Source organism: Anomalospiza imberbis, chromosome 3 (assembly GCF_031753505.1).
Source record: "Anomalospiza imberbis isolate Cuckoo-Finch-1a 21T00152 chromosome 3, ASM3175350v1, whole genome shotgun sequence".
NCBI lineage: Eukaryota > Metazoa > Chordata > Aves > Passeriformes > Viduidae > Anomalospiza > Anomalospiza imberbis.
In genome coordinates, this window is record NC_089683.1 from 24591583 (window position 1) to 24607289 (window position 15707).

At 36.9% G+C, this 15707-nt stretch overlaps 1 long non-coding RNA gene across 1 annotated transcript; it reads right to left on the bottom strand.

The window, feature by feature from the left end:
* Positions 1-15020: 15020 nt before the first annotated feature.
* Positions 15021-15673, bottom strand: LOC137472024 (uncharacterized). The gene is made up of 2 exons (XR_010997979.1): positions 15177-15673; positions 15021-15056 (listed from the first exon to the last, which is right to left on the bottom strand). It is a non-coding gene; the product is annotated as an uncharacterized lncRNA (long non-coding RNA).
* Positions 15674-15707: the final 34 nt, after the last annotated feature.

Below are 15707 nucleotides of genomic sequence, written 5' to 3' on the forward strand. Positions count from 1 at the left end.
TCATAAAAAAAATAAGAGTGCAGTGCTGGTACACAGCACAACACGGCACATGTAAGTGTCATCCTGTGAGATCTTTGGGTGGTTAGAGAAGTGCTCCGATAAAGTCACAGAGTGGTGTTTGAGAGGCACTGCTTTCATGTATACTCAAGGCTGCAGATATTCATGTTCGGGTAAGAGTTTTGTTTTCGGTTGAATAGTCAAACCCATCTTGCTCTGAGGGTCAAGTGGTGGCAGGATACCAACAGGAAAGAAATCACAACAGCAGACTGGAGACTGTGGAGACACCTCACAGCATTTGCTTCCTATATTGGGTGGATGCCTGAGAGGAGGCTGTGATGCTGTGGGAAGCCTGTGGAGAGAGGAGCTTACGCTGGAGCAGCCTGCCCTTGAAGGACTGCACCCCATGGGAGTGACCCATGCAGAAACAATTTGAGGGGGACTATAGCCTGTGGGATGGACTCACGTTGGAGAGTCTATCAACTGTGAGAGGGACCCCACACTGCAGTGGGGGAAGGATGCCTCTCCCTGAGCAGCAGCAGCAGACGTGATGAACTGACCATAACCCCATTCGCTGTCTCCCTGCACTGCTGGGGGAGGAGGTTAAGCTGGGAAGAAAGGAGGGGTGGGGGAAGGTGTTTTTAAGGTCATATTTTATTTCTTATTATCGTGCTCTGATTTTGTTAGTAATGAATTCAGTTAATGTATCTAATTTGAGCCTGTTTTGGCCGCGATAGTATTTGGTGAGTGATGTCTCCTTATCTCAAATCATGAGCCCTTCATTATATTTTCTCTCCCCTGTCCAGTTGCACAGGAGAGTGACAGAGAGGCATTGGTGTCCCGCCAGGGTCAACTCATACATTTCCTCACGAGGGGAGACAGAAGGGCAGGCACTGAGCTCTTCTCTCTGGTGACTAGTGACAAGATCCAATTTTGGGGGAAGTCAATTACTAGAAGAAGCAGCCTTGAGCAAGAATTCACCATTCTGGCTGCATGGATGTGCAGTAAAATAGGGAAAGGGACTTGAAAGCTTATATTAATGTGTGTGGTCAATGTTGACACAAGCACATATTAATGTGGATGTACACAGTCATCTATGGAGAGAGACATACACGTAGATATAACGGTTGAAAGGGGTAGTGATAGCTGCAACTAAGCACCTAAACATTTTAATCCTAGGAGCATTTAATCAGATGCTTACAGCTCCAAGACCTCCATTTGCACCAATAGTGCATATATTGCTTGCAGCAGGGTGATCTCACACTGCAAACGTTATTCCTGATCTATCATATCTGTGCAATCTGATAGAGAATGAGATTGCATGAAAAAGTAACATCTCTCCCAAAAGATTCCTGCCTCATTCAAAATACCTATTTCATGGCTCCCAGAATAAGGAAAATAAAGTGTTAATAGAGATAGTCAGTTTCTCACACTTTGACATATTTCATGGGTCTTGATCAATACGTGCAGTGCATCATTAATCTAATAAATCCTATCACACTTGCCCTGGGTTTGCACTTCTCCCCAAGACATACACATACAGCAGTATCCTTAATGTCACCGTTCTGCTGACTCACTACCAAATAAAATTACCCTGCTGGATGAGTCTGCACACAGGTGAGGTGAGGGTAGATGGTTGGTTGTTCCAGCCTTATGGACCCTTGGTTCATTTCCAGACATTCTGCTACAGGGAGGGCTTAAAATGGGGTCAGTCTGGTTTATGTCTTTCATGCACTGAAAACAAGTGTGTTAAAGGTGTCAGTGCCCCATACTGTTGCTATGTCTTCCCCAGCTTTAGAACTTTTCTAGCAATTGTAGGGGGGGGGTGTGTTTATCACATTGATTAAAAGTACTGTCAAGCTGCTACTTCCCTTCATTATGTGCATCCACTCAGTTACCACTCAGTTACACCAGTGGCAAGGGAGATAACATCACATCTTTGTTCCCTCTCCTATCCCAGATTTTTAAAAGCCATTTGGCAGGCTTAGAAGTGATGGTGACTAAGTTCTGTTTAACTGGCCAGAATGAGAATTGTGGCAGTAGACACAGGGAGGAACTACTCCAGGAGCAAAAGGGCTCTTAATTTAACCAGTGTCATATTCTGATTTCACTGGACAGCCTCATTGCTTATTTGGAAGGTTTGATTATAACCAAATGTCTATTTGGAGATCAAGAAAAAAATACGTGGCAGATAACTAATTTCCAAGAAAGAAGAAGATGCAGAACCATGAGATGTTTGTTCTAGAAACTGCAAAATTGGTCTAATGACTGAACACAGTGAAGAGTTTGGTTCTAGAAGGTAGAAAGAGAGTGAATTCATTCTAACATTTCTAAAAATTGACTTAATAAAAGTTCAAAAGTGAGCTAGGACAATTTCAGACTCAGACAGCTGCTCCTGTTTTGAGGAAATGATTTCTTGAAGGCTTTGTGTTACCTTTTTAGTGAATGGTTGCAGTACTAAAAAAGAAAAATACATCTAAAAACCATTGGCACTGTAGCCTGCACTGTCATCCTGCACGTTCAACAGGCTCCATGTAAACGCCTGATGACAGAGATTTATAGGTTTCTTTTAAGTAGTGTTTTACCATCTCTCATTACCCATCTCTTCTCTGTGCTCTGTCAGAAGATTTGACTAGCATTGCATCATCTTGCTCAAGTAGTATCATGTCATTGGGTTAGTATCTGGAATAGCATGTGCACTAAAAGCTGCATAAAAGACTAATAAATAAAATTATGCTGTCCACAGTGAAACAATGTTCACTTTAACATGCTGTTAAAATGTTCTTGTTTATGTGCCAACATTATAAGATCTGTGATTTCAGTAGAGGTCATCTACTGCTGGAATTCAGTATTTTTTACTGTTTTTGTACCCTTGTTTTTGAACCAAAAGTTCAATTACGTTTCTTAGTACCACAGAGTCTAGGTATATTTTAGCTACTGTTCAGTTCTGCAATTCTCAAGTTAATTTTTAGTTGAATTTTATGGCTTTTAGATTTTAAGGGTAGTTATAGGTATATTAAGCGGGCCTATATAATACAATTGGCAGGGGGAAAATTGTGATATAGAGGATTTAAAATAAAAGAACCTGACTGATAACATTTGTTTACCTGCTATATGCAATTTCTTTTTAGAGTTCTATTTACCCAGGTTCTATTTTAATAACATAAGAGAATGTCATGTTTCCTCTTTCAAGTACAGAACAATTGTTAAAAATGTAGATATTTGCCTATTTACTTTTAGAAAAACTAATAAAATAGGTGAAATTATATCTCAGTCAAAAGACTATAATTTCAATTTAGTAATTTTTAGCTTAAGTTTATTATCAGTGTATTTAACATTACTGCAAAATTTTGGTATTTTTTAAGATGAAGAATTCTTTGGAGGCAACAATGTCTTCAACACATCAGTAAAGGCATTTTAAATCTTTATTACTGTCTATGTTTGACTATAAGGCTGCTCTAAAATATTATGTTTTTGTGTAAGTCAAAATTCTTTTCCTGATTGGAGTGACATACAATGTCTCATAAAAAGTGTTATATGTCCTGGAAGCCCTTGTTCACAACTATATAATTGTTAGTATTCAATTGATGTTACTGAAGTTAAAGTTCCTGTTGCTTGTACATGAATTATTACCCTGCTGTCTACCTGGCATTAGTGGCTGCAAGACAGAATTTCAAGTTAGGAATATATTTACACTGTTGGCTTTTCTGTGACTGCAAATGTTGCTGAGCAAGGCTGAAAAATCCACCAGTGAAGATGAACAAACAGTTTAGAAGTCAACAAAGACATACTGCTTCACTCTGCTGCCCTGCACTGCGAGGAGTTGAGTGCCAATACCCATCTCAAACATTTAAAACTGGCTTAGGTAGGGCTTTTGAGTCTGCAGCCAGCCTCCAGAGGGTGCGTGTCAGGTCTACCCTTGGAGGAAGTACAAACTCGCCCGTGAGCTTGGTGAAGTGACAAATGATCCCACTGCAACAGTGACAGGCGCCCCTGAGACCACAGCTTCTCAAACAACACTTAAGGGAGTTAAGGGTCACCAAAAAAAAAGAAGCAGAGGAAGCATTAGGTGTTAGACTGAAACTGCAAATTCCTGCATACTGAAAACCAAACCAAACCAGTTATTTATATTATATGACCTAATTGCAATGAGATCAATCTGACATTGATGCTCAGATTATTAATGTTTAATTGATCTCAGCTAGTATTCCAAATAATTTATTACTTTAGTTTAATCAGTGGACTAAATTAAACAATTCCAAATAAACATATTCCATTTACATTGCCAACCTTTTGCAATCATAGTTTATAGGGATCTTATTAGAGGCAGCCCTCTCTGTGACTTTGATGAGCATTTACCTTCCTCCTTGACAGGTAATATTAAAAATTATGGCTTTGTGAGGAATTACATTCTTTTTCTAAAAAATATTTAACAGAGACTTTTCTTCTGGCTTATTTCATACTACTGAAAGCACAAAACTTAGAAAGCATTGACAGTAATTTAAGAGCCCAAGGAAATGGTAGCTAGCTGTTTTCTGATTTCAGAGAAAAACTATACCAAGTGTTGTCTGTGACAACTTTATATAATTCCATCAAACAGCAATATCAACTGGGAAACACTGTCTGCCAGAAGCATTCTTTCCCTGTTCTTTACTTCATACAAATTTCACTTGCAAATTACCTATTTCTTAATGGATTAGCAACATCCAAACACAATTTTTAGCCTAATGCAAGAAGTGAAGGCCAAGTGCATTACTGACAATTTAAAACTGAAACAAAGTCTTTTAGCCTCACACTGTCATTGAAGCATTCACAGATTTACCTTTGTAGATATATGAAATCTCACTCATTTATTATATCTAAAACAAAATGTCTTTTCACATCCCATCAAAGTGTCAGCAAAGAGCACTTCTTATCACTTTTATCACCATTTATAAAAAATGGTTCTAAACTCCCAAAGACATCTAACAGCCTTTGGACAATTTGTCCTTCAAATACGTTAGGCTTTGATTAATATCCTTGAGCTTAAACAGGCTGCCAATTTAGAGGTGTTTCTTCCATCTTAAATTGAGCTTGTTTCTTGGTTTGCAATGTTGGGCAAAATGGAATTTAAGGCTATCCAGTATTTACACAGGAGAGCACAAGATGAGGAACAAGTGAGGCTTTGATTTCACCATTCCTAATACCAGCCACGCACAACCACATCCCTGAACAAGACAGTCTCGTCCTGGGTCACACAGGGGTGCACAATCAGACTGCAGAGGATGAATGGGCAGGCAGCCACAAGACATTGTGCACCAATTTGATGCCAGCTACAGGAAGACAGATGCTAACTTAGGGTGAATTAAATTCCATACATCATGGGATCTGTTTACCAAATACTAGTGTCTTTTCATTTCTTTATCATCATGGTCAACTAAAGCAAAGTTCCACAAATCTCTGCTCTTTATAACAGCCTGTATTTGCATTGACTTAATTTGAAGTTAATGGGAATGTTCACCTTGCTTAGGCAGGTAATGTTTTTATATCTTTGTGACCTTGTAAGAACTGAGGAAGCAAAATAATATCTTTTTTTTTTTTTTCCAAAATAACAAATAGCAGCACTTCATCACTGCAAAATCATCACAAACAAATTGTTGAATAAATGTAAAACATTTATGTAATATTTGAAATTCCTTTTATTTGCAGCCCTCTTTCAGCTTTTACCAGTACTGGTGTAAATCGAAGTATCTGCCCAAAGTGGGACAAAAATTAAGTTTCTTTTTAATGTGCACTGAGATTTTGAACCATTTTCCAAAACTCCTGAATTCCCAAAGAGTTCATTTCACAATAGGAAAAGGCTATATGGATAATGGGCAAAGTCTGTGACTGAGTATGGTACCATCTGGTTATCTGCTGACACTTACACACAGGCTCAGAGTTTACCCAGTGGTGGAGATCATCAATTGCTGTTAATGAATTAATTTATTATTTAGTTATAAGTTAAGCTGCCAAGCAGAAAGCTTGATACTGGTGCTGAATGACCAAACCTGCTGGCAATACAAAATGCTTCAATAAGCCTGTGCTTGGCAGCTGGTGAGCTAAGCTTTCTGTCAACACATTAAGAATGTAATGGTATTGTACAGCTACAGATCTGTACAGTCCTATTTTAACTACAAAAACCTGGGCCAGTATATCTCGGAAACCAGACACAAGTGCAGAAATTTAAAGCAGCTGAAAAAGAAAGGGAAGTATTCACACAGAAATGAAATATTTATCATTTTACTAATTCCCAGTCAAAAGGCTTGGATTGCAATAATCAGCCCAGATCTGCAGGACTGAGAACAATCGATTGCACAGTGGTGGCTCCAGTGGCTCTAAATATTTTTCCAAATTTTATCTTGTTTACAAATTAATTTTCTTTGGCAAAATTATTAGGAATAGGTCAATGTTAAGTTCCAACAGTCTAATATTCCAGAAATGAACTCCAAGTTCCAGCATGTCTTATATGTCAAAAAGTAGGACACAATTAGTGTTTCTGACCCCAGCAAGGCATCAAGGTAGCTCTGATAGCTGCAAAAGATTCAACAGGAAACAGTCACTAATCACACCAAATTATTCTGGTATTTTAAACAAAGTACAAAAAATAGATGTGTCATTATGTGTCTAATATATAGTATGACATTCCCTTTTATTAAAAAGACCATCTTTGAAAGAAAAGAATGCAGCATCGTCCTTCATCCTGCTTTTCCTGAGGTGGTATGCTGTCCTGGTAAGCTGTCAAAAGCATCATGTAGTCAAGAGTATTTGGAGAAGGAACAAATAAAACTAGGAGTATTTTACATAGGGACAATAAAATGTTATTTTACGAAGATAGAAAGAAAAAGAAATTGTAAGAGAGGTTTAAGTCATTGGTAGACATGCTACATATCTACAGAATTTAATGGAAAGTGTGAGTGAAATAAAAATATGGAGAAAAGTCACAAAACACAAGTTTATTCGTCCAAAAGACTTTTCAAGATGTAAAATAAACATATGAAATGGCCAGATGTAAGAATGACACACACAGATTTAATATGGCTACCAGCACAAAAATCTAACAAAAAGAAATATAAGGGAAATAAAGAAAAGCAAAACTGGTAACACCTGAAAGTGATAAACCTTTTTTTAAAGTACCACAGCAAGAAGATGCAGGGCTTCTTACTGCTTATCTTGAAAGGAAATAAAGAAGCTAATAACTGAACAAAAATAATTTAATTTAAGCTTGCATTCAGTTCCTGAATTCATGAGATAATTTTTCTTGGTGTTTTCAGTTGCAAGAGTGTGTTGCTATCACTTTCCCTTGTAACAAATCTTTTCTGTGAACAGATCTGCCATAGAGAAGACTGCTTCCAGGCAAATTATAAAAGCTGCAAAAAGGTATCAGTGTCCTATAGCAGGTTCTATAGGTGTTTACATCTGAAAATAATTGAGTCTCTTCATGTGCTAACATAATTAAGGATGTCTGTCTCAAGTTTAGACTAGTTGGACAATAGTTATCAACAAATCATATTCTTTCAGATCAGTTAACTTTGGTTTCCATTAAGGGTCCCAAAACATTAAAATATAAGCATACTAATTAATTCAGAAAGGATTCTCCATTTACCAGTGCATTTTCTTAGCAGGAATTTTCCAATATACCGCTTCAATTATTAAAAAAACAAAAACAAACAAACAAACAAACAAAAAAAACCAAAACAAAACAAAACAAAACAAAAAACCAAACAAAAACAAAAAAAAGTTGGCTTATTTCCACCTTTCATTAGTAGATTTCCCATTCTTTAGTGTGACTACACTTAACTATTGAGCACTTAAAATGTGCCAGCAAGTATCTTATCTATCTACAGATCCTAGATTTTGGGTAGACCTTAAAAAAGTAGATGAGATTCTTGCCTAAGATGGAGCCATACGTAAGACATATGTAAGGAGCTTGACCTGGGACACATATTTACTAAAAAAAAAAGCATTGCAAGAAAACTGCTCTTCAAGTCATTCATAAGGAATAAGAGGCCTTGTTTTTGATTCCTAGAAATAAATGGATTTTCAATTATCAGAGAGTTACTTTGTAGAATGCCTGAGACCTTGTTTTTTTATCTATCCTATGCACAGGTTCTGGTCTGCTACTGATATACTCAACACCAAAAATAAAGGACCTAAGTCTACTGAGAGAAGATAACTTTGACAGGACTCTGAGCACCTGTAATGGTAGAAAGAGGCATGATTTCTGGGATTGATGGAAGACTGGGAGGCAGGAATACAGATTCTCTATTGTGAAAAATGGGGTAAACAGAGTGGCATCAGCCATGATTAGGGTAAGCAGGCACATATATTTCTGTGGGCAGCCTGCCCTGTTTGCAGAGTTAGACAAGTGAGATGGCTCCCAAACAAGGTAACTATTGCCATTAAGTTGCTGTGTGTGAGCTAATTCATCCCTCTGAAAATTGGGGCTTGTTAGTAGAGGTGTGTCACCATGCCGATATAAAGACACCACTTACCTGCCAGCACAGGAACTGTGCTTGCATTTCCTGATAGGCACAGCATCATGTGGACATTTCAGCTCAAGTGGCACTCCCTTAGTACCTCTAAAACCCACTCCACACAAATGTGTGCCCTAAAGTATCAGAGCACGATCCCCTCCAAAGCCTACAACAGACATGAAGCACCATTTTCCTCTTCTGGCAAGGCCCATTTGCAGCTCTCAGTGTACCCCACCTTTAGATACAGAGCTAATAAATTCATTTGCTGAACCCCCAGTCACAGTCTCCCCAGGCAGAGACACAGCTATATTACTGTTCTTCAAGTTGATCAAGTTGATGAACGCTGTGCTTTGAAGATAAAAAGGGTGATAAAAGTATATTGTGCTTTGAAAATGAAGCATGAAACATCTCATGTTCAGCATCCAAAATTAGGGAATGTTTTTGACAGTTCTGACCTTAATCTTTATGTGTCTCAATTTCTCAGTTATAAAATGAGTGTAATAGTGGCACTTAATTTTGTAGGGAACCATAGATTAATGAATTTTATGAAGCACTTACATGCTATGGCAAGAACACAGCACAATCATCCATGAAGATATTAGATAATTTTGAATTTGATGCAGGATATGCCTGTTGGATGTTGAGTAAGATCTGATATCAAATACTGGAGGAAGAAGAAATAAGGAATAACTACGCCTTTACTGAATAAGGCAGGATTTCCAAATGTGAGGAAACAATACTGATACAATCATGTAATTAAAAGCTATCTGATAACGTGTGTACATAAAAAGGGCAGATTGAAATTTGCACAGGAAGCCTTTTTTTTTTACATTCCTCACATTTAAAGCACCTCACTTTCCAATCACTCTTTTGATATTGTTTATCCCTGTAGGCATCTTTATTTTAATTATATGAAGAGTTTATTGCATAAAATAATTTAAGAGATTGAAAGTTCTGATTTTCACACAATGTTTTTATTTTTCATGGTATTTCTGATTTTGTAAGCATTTTTCTGTCATTATAAAATAATTTACTACTTTCATTATTGTTGCTGAAATCTTATCAGGAAGTTTAGCAGTTCATTATATAATGCATGAAACAGGTAGAATCAATTAAATCAATGGAAAAATAGAAATCTGACATTATTGAAAAAACACCTTTCATTCAAAAAAGATCCAACTGGTATCAAAAAGCTGTAAAAGTGATTAATTGTTCAATACAATGCTCTTATGAATCTATGTGTGCAGCAGTCCAGCTTTCTGCCTAAGAGTAAAGTGAGTCTCCAAGAGAAGGAATTATTTGTAGGTCACTCCAGGAAGTGTAAAATTATTTTTGAGATAAAATAATAACCATTGTGTGTTAAGCAATTTGCATTTCAGATGCAATTCATGTTTCTTCGGTCTTAAATTTTCCTGTTGACATACCAGGTATTTGTCTGTTAGCTTTACTGGTTTGCTTGTTTTTTAAATCCCCAACTCTTCCTGCAGAATCCTACAAAAACAAGCAGTATAAAATGTAAACAACTTTCCTTCTGGAGAAGAAGGAACAGATGGAACTGTACCTGCTGTTTCACGAACCATTGGCAAGGCTTACCCAAAACTTTGTGGGGTGATGGAGGAAATTATGAAGGATAAGATATTAGATCTGTATTGATTGGAACATGCTTTTTGTTTAAGAATGTTAAATGCAAACTGTAGTACATATGAATTCAGACTTAAATAAGTTTACCAGCACTAAAAGTCATTTAACATCAGAAATGTCAACACAATCAGAGTACAATATCTGAAATATAGAGTTGACCAATGTAAATACATAATAAATATCCAAATAAAGAAAAATACTGATCTTAATTAATGACAATCTTTCCTGCATTAACATCTTTATCTCTCCACTTAATAATTAATCTTAACTTGAACAAGAGCTATATTCCAAGTATGAGAACCACAATATTTTGGACAAATGTATTTAGTTCTATGCATAAATTACTTACTTTTTCTTATTAAATAAAATATTACTTCCATCTAATTTTCTTTTTAATCATTCATTTTCAATAAATATGCTACATACCTCATTTTAGTGTTACATTTGCTGTCTGGATATTTTATGCTCCATGTGGAGTATTTGTATTTTCATCTGTATTTCCATTTATTGTGATGCCAGAAATTCATTGGAGTAATCTGCTCAGTTCCACTGTGATAGCTCTTCTCAAAGTTGTCAGTCACTCACCCGCATTTCTCAGCATCCTGGTTAATACATGAATTACTATCAAAACTGAATGCACTATCAAAACAGTTTCCAGTTGCCACTATGACTAATAACACTGAACTAGAACTTTAATTTTACACTACACAGAATTAAATGTTGTACAAATCTCCTTTCTCCCTATCTTCATATTTCCATTCTCAAAGCCAGGATCACCCTTACTGCCATGCATTTTCAGAAATCTCTCAAGGTTTCTTCTATGAATAGTGTGACTCCTATGTGTCTGCTGACAACATGATCATCTCCACTGTGCTATTTTCTACCTGGCAATGGAGTAAGAACAATTCAGTCAAACCCATAGTCACTCAGGCACTTTTTACCACAAATATTCTTGATTATTATACATTGGTTGTTGTATCTGGCTTTCTGTGATGCCCAATATGAAATTAAATCAAATCAAAACTTACAGACATTCTACAGAGCTACTTTTGCACTTTATTAGGCTATGGAGGAACATTTTGCAATAGTAATGAACGAACTCACAGAAAAAATGAGAATTATTTTTTTTTCAGGAATAGCAGGTTTTATTGGGAAACTGCAGGATGACAAGGAAACGAGAAAAACTCTTGACAGTGAAAACTACATTGCTGAGAAGGTATATTAAAACACTATGTGTGTACACATTCAGTAAGGGGTAAGTGAGACAACAGAGGATGCTATTAAATTATTTGCCTATGAACTACCCCTTAAGGAATATTTCTATTCTTATCACATCTCAACTACTTGTATTAGTATTTTTCACTAATCCTTTTGCTTCTCACTCTGTGTTACTTCTGACATGGGCAGTAGTTTCCTAAGCAGACCATAAGTCCTTACAACCATTCTTCACAAAAAAACTACTTCTACTATGAATAATAAGCAATTAATGCCTAATGTAACTGCCAATTTAGAGGTTATTGATCAAGATCTAAGTGATCAAGATCTAAGATCTTGTTTACTTGTCTTCTAGCTCCACTGTTCTTTTATTGCTTCCTACTACTAGGATATGCATAAAAACAACTGGACATGACCTTGCATTTGTTGCTCTTCCTGTGGGTGTGGACATGTTGCATTCTGGTTCATGCTGTAGATCACCAGCCCATCATGTTTCTGAGGTCACCGGAAGCCTTCCTTACTCACTGCAGTCCATGCACCAGCCTCCTCTGGTGAGCTCTGCTCACGTCTCTGTTGAGATTTGTGCTGTTTGTTAAGAGCCTGAAGCAAAGCTGACTTCATGAAGCAAGCTGAATTGGGAGAATTTTCTATGATTTCACTGTAAATCACAGTAAACAAAAACTGAAATGTCTGAAATGTAGTTGAGCAGATCAGAGCAAACCTGGGAACCTTTCGATCTGATCATATGGGATGTGAGAGGAGGAATTCAAAGCTTCTAGGAGTTGATCAGGCTTATGGGTTAGATGTGAAGGTGCACATAAGGGCCAAGGTCTTGGTATACACAAGCACAGAGCAACAGGCACACTAGACTTTAAAAAGGAAAAAGAAGATTCTCTGGAGCAAGTTTAAATAACAGTTATGAGTTTATTTGATGAGCAATTTTCAAGACAGGAGTCTGAAATCCTGTGTTAATCATTAAAGGCCCTTGTAACAGTTGAAATCATATTGGCCACTTCATTCAGGAATTCCTTAGGCTTTGATAAAAAAACGAAAGGGTAGTATTTACTTCATTTGGAGAAGATTTTATGGTGGCTAACATTTTTATGATAGTTTGCCTCATTCTAGCTTGCCATACATTTATAGTTCAGCACGACTGAACTTAAGATATTTTCTTTCTTTTTTTCTGTATAAATGACGCAATTTTAAAACTAATTAAATTCTTGGCGAGGGCAACTGCCAATTTCCATGTTCATAACCCAGCCCTTTTTACTCAATTACTGCTTAGTCTATGTATTTTTTGCCCTTAGTTGAGCTACCTTTGTTCATTTACTAACTCAGTACAAGTCAGTTTAAGATTGTCACTTAAATGTTAATGTATTTGTTTAATCTAAATTAATTGAGAGCACATGACATCTCATAATTGGTAAACATATGATGACAACTCAAACCCACCTCTAGGCCTTCATCACACAGGTTTTCCATTTCAGGTAGCTGAAGGGACTGGAAGAATCCATAAACATTTGAATTTATGAGTATATTTTTTCCAAGATACTGTTCAAGGACCTGATTATTTCAGATTAACAATCACATATCATAGACAAATCAAAGCATTGTTCTAAACACTGAAACACAATCTCTTGCAGCCATAACAATGTTATTGATAAAGTACAAAAACTTTTCGTCTTGTTTGTTCATAAACATTTCACATAGAGCTTCTCTCTGATGTCAGATAGTTCACCAATTACCAGTAAAATCTGACAGTATTTGTTTTGCTTGAAGTTTTGTAAGTGATATCTGTGTATACTGCTATAAGGAACACACGTAGCCATGACAAAATTATGGTTCCAGACCTAAGCTGGTGTTTAGAAATATTATGTATTATATCAGTTTCAGGACTTCAAGACAGACCTTAAGGACATTAACAGCTAGCTAAGACTCCAGTGTTAGGAGTGAACAGTCTCCATTGATCTTGCTGTTTTAATTCCAAGGCCAATTTAAGTATCAGAGAAGTTAGCCATTCCATTATTGATAAAATCTCTAGACACAATCAGATAATAACATTATTTCATAACCTCAAACTATTATTTCTGTTTCTCAATTGATTCTCACATGAATTAGCGAATCTCGTCAGTTTACTAGAAGCAACTTCTGCAGTGCTCTTAAGTGTTTTGAATGTAAAACTGTTAAAGTTTTAAACCCAAAATTTTTAGTATCACCAGGTAATTTCAGTTAAAGACTGGGGATTATAATATAACACACAATAGAGATGCATAAAGAAATGTTACATTAAAAAAAAACTTTTAAGATTTTTACCATTCTAAGGATGGAATAACCTCTGTCAGAATGACAGCTGTTACAGGTAGGAAAATAAGGACAGAATCACAGTATGACAGAACAATTGGCTGGAAAGGGTTTCTGAATGTTATCTAGTTCAACCTCCCGCTTCAAGTCAGTTTAACTGAAAAATTAAATGAGGATGTTCAAGGACTTGTTCAGTCATGTTTTGAAAATCTCCACAGAGGTGGATCCCAAATGCTGTCCGGGAAGCACATCCCAGTGCTTAACCACCCCCACAGTGAAGAATTTTCCGGTGCCCAATTAGAATTTCTCTTGCTGCAACCTGTGATTCTTGCATCTTGGTGTCATTGTCACAGAGAGCACTGACTAAGTGCCATTACAATGTATCCCCTTTCTCCCACAGCCTCACAGCAAGAAACACACTGAAACATGAGTCTCTGTATTTTATCTGCCTGGGAATTCAGATATGTTTGGGTTTTCAGCACGCTTTGGGGATGACAATGATGGGGATTCATCATCCCCAACTCTCATATGCCCCTGAAAGAGATAAGAGATGAAGATGGAAGACCACAAACTTACCCAAATACTTTGTTCGAACCAATTGCTGTCAAAGACATGATGTTGAATTAGATGGATCTAGTATAGATACTCCTGTACTTGTATATTGTTTCTCTTCGGTAGTTGAAACATCTCCAGTTTAACCCAGAGCAGTTGTTCACAATTTGTACTTGTATTTGAAGTTTACTGTGTCTATTCCAGGTTTGGAGAAGTGTCAGTGACCATAAGCTTTTCTGCTTTCCACAACAGCATTAGATAATTTGATGAAAGATTTAACTATTCTTAAAAATCTGAATCATAGATATTCTTAGTTTATGACGGTCACCACTACACTACTACATAAATGCAGAATAAATTATATTTGTTTCATTAATTGTACATGTAAATTAACAAATTCACACTGATTATAAAGCACCAAATTCATGGGAAAACATTTTCTGAACTCATAGTGCTCATAAGTGAACTCCAGCATTTGCTGTGTACCATTCAGCCAATAAATATTTGCTAATCATAGTGCATTTTTGTTTTCTGGACACATATGTGGACACTTAAGAAAACCTTGTATTTGAGGACGGAATATTTCTGGCACTTGTTTGCCACTTACGTCATTGGTAATAACTTTCTTGGCTGTAACTTCATTGGCAGTTTGGGAATCTATCCAGGAAAGAGTAAATCTGCCATTTGTAGCAGCTGCATTCAGACTTATGATGTTAGTACTTTAGAACATTAACATAACTTCCTTTGCTGTTGAGACTTCAATGTGATTTTATTACTTGATATAGGCTGGTCTATTCCCTAGTTTATTTTTCTCTTCTACTTCTGCCAGTATCACTTTTGATGGCCAGAGGACTCCTAAAGGTACTACACTATGAGACCTTTAATCCTCCCCAAGTTTTAGAATAAGAAAAGGTTTACAAGAAAGATGGGCTCGGGTGTATAAAGTTCATGAGAACCACAAGCACCCAAGCAAACACTAGGGTAACATTGAAGTCTCCAAGTAACCAGCTCTAGGAAAACTAGCTTCAGGCACTTCTGGAATTGGAAGGAGACAAAGACCTTTCATCCTTTTGTCAACCTCACCTCCAAGCAGAGAGTTAAATACTAGGCCAAAATTGGGTCCTTGTAAGTGGCAACCCACTGCCACAGTGGTTACAGCTTTGAAAATAAACCATGTGCAAATCAAACAATGATTTGTTCTCTCTAGCCCCATCTCATTTTTCTCTTTTCATTAATTTATTTACAGGACTCACCTTTTTTCTCAGCCAGAAGGATCGTAGGAGCTGTGAATTCTCCTTTTGACTCAAAGATCTTTATGGCTAAGTATCAAGAGTCTACATAAAGGGAGGGGATGTCATCCATAGGGACCTTGAGAATCTTGAAACATGGGCCAATGCAAAGTCCATGAAGTTCAACCAAGAGAAATGCAAGAGAAATGCCCACACCTGGGTCATGGCAATCCTAGGCACCACTAGAGGCTGGGCAGAGAAGGGATTGAGAGCAGCC